General features: G+C 42.4%; 1 non-coding gene across 1 annotated transcript; it reads right to left on the minus strand.

Moving 5' to 3' along the window:
• Positions 1-1102: 1102 nt before the first annotated feature.
• On the minus strand, positions 1103-1176 carry TRNAI-GAU (transfer RNA isoleucine (anticodon GAU)). Its single transcript has one exon. It is a non-coding gene; the product is annotated as a tRNA-Ile (tRNA).
• Between the last annotated feature and the right edge of the window lie 3217 nt (positions 1177-4393).

A 4393-nucleotide genomic window follows, 5' to 3' on the forward strand; every position in this document is an offset into this window, starting at 1 on the left:
TTAAGAACAGTTCCCAAATATATGAAATGTGGAGACGGTTCATTTTCCTTGACGCTGGAAGCAATCTCTCTGCTGTGCATCAGAGATAAATGGGAAATAAAACAGTCCACAAACATCAGCTTGTGAACCCCATCATAAAATCTGAATTGCAGAGACAGTGTTTCACATCAGTTTGAAGAAATAGTAAATGGCACTGTGAAATTCATTGTCTGTGGGGATTAAGTGGCAAAGCATGTCTTAACCTCCATGTGTACCAAGAAACTCTCAATGTGCTGAAAACAGTGGACTTTTTCACTGTGGCCCAAGAAGAAAAAAGTATCAATTGATGAGAATGTTTAGAGACTTTATTATGTCTCTTGGAACCAATTCATTTGCTATAGCAACATTAGACCTACATACATATTTATTTAAAATGTCAAAGAACCTAGGGTTGCCATATTTCAAAAAGTGAAAATCTGGACACAAAGGTTGTCCAGCTTTTATTGAGGTTTTCTTTGGCAAAATCACAAAAAATGACATTTTTGAGCTATTTTTAAGGAAAATTGGACTGCTGATACATGGGTTGCCACATGTTCAGATTTTCCTGGACATTTTTGCCGATTTCCACTCAGACACTGCTTCTGACAGCAGTATTTTGGGAATGTCTGGGAAATTCCGGACGTATGGCAACCCTAGGTATTCGCATGTAACTTTCAGAAGGGTACACACTAGTCATCCTGTGTGAATCAATAGCATACATGTTTTCACACTAGTACATGTGTACAGGCAACTTGTCCCCCAAAGAGTTCTGGGAAGTGTAGTTTTTTAAGGGTGCTGAGAGATCCTAGGAGATTCCCATTCCTCACAGCTAGAATTCACAGAAGTCACTGGAAGTATTAAAGGCCTTTTCTAAAGCAAGTATATACATGAGTATATTGATTCAATGGTAGTCAATATAGTGCCCTCTAGGGGTTGTGGCAGTGCAGATTTCATCATCCGTTAACACTGGCCGTGCAGGGTGGGGCAGGTGAAAGGATATCTGGAAGGCATCATAGAATTGTAGGGTTGAAAAGGGTGCGGAGAATCACCTAGTCCAACCCCGTTCCATGCAGGAATATGCATCTGCCCCTTACAGGGATCGAACCTGTAACCTTGGCGCTATCAGCACCACGCTCTAACCAACTGAGCTATCCAGGCATGCACAATGTTGGCTATCATTGTATTAATTGATATAGAAAGAGTATATACGTGAGTACATATCTCTCTCTCTCCAACTTATTAAAAAGCCTAACTCTAGCAAGTAGAAGTCTGCTGGGTGAGCAGAACAGCAATATTGGATACAAACCAGAATGTTTGCTGTCGCAGTTTAAGCTTCCACTTTTGCAGATCAGCTAAAATGGTGGCTATGGTTGGGCCACTGAAGAGAAATCTAAAAACAACCCCTCAACAGCAATATGCTTCTTCATGCTTTCAACATACCAGCTGTTCCTGTTTCCCACCCTCCCACCCTTTAAGGTTTTCATTCCTTGACCTTGCTATGGACCTTGGTTGGTCACTGTTGAGGGGCCTGGTAGGAATTTTTCCACTTGGCAAATTGGCACCAGCCACGTGGTTTTCGCCTACCTTGTAGCAAATCGTCACAACTTTCTTAGTATTGGCGGTTAGGCATTGGTATTGGTATTGTTTTATAGATGGAAGAGGGGAGGAAGCGCCATCACCTGCCCCGCATATTGAAGGGTAGTCCGATAAAGGATTCTGGGGGCGTGGCCCTGTCCGAAGCCTATAGAGGTGAGGGCCTAAGGTACGCCCCCGAGCGGTGACCCTGGGGGAGTTCCTAGTTGATGTGCATCAGCAGGACTCCCCCTACTGGTGGATAGCCCTTCCTGGACTTCGAGCGGATGGGCTGAAGCCAGATATAGTCGGTTAGGACCAATTCCCAAACCAATACCGCTCATCACCTGTAACCAATAAAGTTGTGGCCGTATTTAGCCCATTAACCTTAATAACTGTGTCATGTGGCTTTAATTCCACTGGGGGGGGGGGGCGGGAACTCACCACGCAAAGCCGCTTTTGACGAACCAGAGCAGTGCACGGAAATGCCATTTACCTTCCCGCCGGAGCAGTATCTATTTATCTACTTGCACTTGATGTGCTTTCAAACTGCTAGGTGGGCAGGAGCTGGGACTGAGCAATGGGAGCTCACCCCATCGGGAGAATCGAACCACCGACCTTCTGATTGGCAAGTCCTAGGCTCTGTGGTTTGGACCACAGTGCCACCCGTGTAGATTGCATTTACTTCCCATTGTATTTCATTTGAACAGAGATTTAAATGGCTTGTAGAGGAGTTCTTATTTTTATTTGCTAATGTATTTGACACGAAAGAAAGAGAGATTCATCATTAGAGTGGGTTTGCTGAGTTGACTTCAAATGAGTGAGAAACTTTTAAAATTATGAAGTCTAAATGGCGTAAAAAGACAGCAAGATTGGAATGGAGCCAAGACTATCAGAATACAGTGGTACCTCGGGTTACATACACTTCAGGTTACAGACTCCGCTAACCCAGAAATAGTACCTCGGGTTAAGAACTTTGCTTCAGGATGAGAACAGAAATCGTGCTCTGGTGGCGTGGCAGCAGCAGGAGGCCCCATTAGCTAAAGTGGTGCTTCAGGTTAAGAACACTTTCAGGTTAAGAACAGACCTCCGGAATGAATTAAGTATTTAACCTGAGGTACCACTGTATAACACTACTTCCTGTCTTCTGGTTTTAGTGATTTTCTTTGTCCTGACTTCTGATGTACCTGAAGGGTGTTAAGGGATTTGCCAGCTGGATGCTGATCTTCTTCATGGCTAATATAAAGTCTAGAGCAATACTTACATAGAGAAAGCTAACTCTCCAAACCTACAAATGAGAATTAATTCCTCTTTTCCTAACCATTCTCTTGTTATCGGAAAAGTAATAACAGTAATAACCAAATATGGATTATCATATGCAAAATAAAAATCTGTAGCACAGTTGTAATAAGTTTAAGTATATTCTATTAACTGGTCTTACTGAGTATTTCAGATATGTGAATCTGGTAATACATTAATACCATTAACTTAAGGAATAAGAATTGGGAGCTCTAAGCTTTTGCCTCAGAAGATTTTTGAGTTGGAATATTTTACAACATTGTTTCTTACTACAACCTACGGTCTCAAACTGTGGAAACTGTGTGTGACCTATGGGAGGGACAAGTCCTTGTAGGCTGCCCCACACAAAGTGCATTACAGTTTTGCATATGAGAGGTCACCAGAGCATGAAAGACTGCTACTAGGGTATTCTTGCTTGGGAATGACTGGACAGGAAGCAGGGAAGAGAGTAGTGAGGATGTTAGGTAACAATAAGCAGAATACTTCTGATATATCACTGATCTATTGAGATCTTCTGATGCAGCACTTCTGGTGAGTACCCATGCTCCTGACCAGGGGTGCCATCTCAGGAGGGGGTGCCAAGGTGCCAGGGCCCCCATATAATTAATAAGAGGGCTGCCCCAGCAATTCTTTATTTAGAATAATACTTTATTTAGAATCCAACAATAACAAAGGGGGGGGACCACAGTGGTTGCTACATCAAATCATTACAATTAACCAATTTTAACAATATATAAATAAAAATAGAGAATAGAGAGAATAATAGAGAAATTACACAGCATCACTTTTAACTTACTGAGGTTTTCATATTACACTTTTATCTCTTTATCTCTTTCTTAACATATCAAAAAGAGAAAGACCAAGAAAGGAGACACAAAAAGGAAAAGAGAAGAGGAAGAAGAAGAAGGGGGGGGGGAGTGAGGGGAAGGTGAAAAAAGAAAAAAGGAAGAAGAAAATAAAACAAAAGAAACACATTTGGCTTCCTATTAGACTCATTGTATTATTATTTCTACAATTTTTTCACACACACTTCCTAGTTATTGTATTTCTTTCTTTGTTTTCATCAGAGGTCAAAAAAACATTATATTTGTTGTTTTACAAGGTTCATTCTATGTCTGCCAGGAGATATTTGTTATTGTAATGCTTTCCCAAATACTCTTGAAAGATTTTCCATTCTTTCTGTACTTTTTGTTTTGGATAACCTCTAATTCTCCCTGTCATCATGGCCATCTGTAGATTCTAGGGTGATCTGAAAAAGGATGCACCAGGACGAAGATGCTTGGCCCTGGCATGTCCCTTTGACGACCCCCAGAGCACCTCCCCAGAAGGCACTCAGGCAATCTCTACCAGGGACGCATGGGGAGAGGCATCTTCACCCTGCTTGTCCTTTTCACAAGGTAAAGCGGCTGTCAGTGGGTGGGTGAGGGATGGCAGATGGCAGGCCAAGTTGGCTTGGCCAGACCGGGGTGGGTGGGTTGTGTGTGTGAGTGGGGTGGATGGGGTC

The sequence above is a fragment of the Podarcis muralis genome, chromosome 4 (assembly GCF_964188315.1).
Source record: "Podarcis muralis chromosome 4, rPodMur119.hap1.1, whole genome shotgun sequence".
Lineage (NCBI taxonomy): Eukaryota > Metazoa > Chordata > Lepidosauria > Squamata > Lacertidae > Podarcis > Podarcis muralis.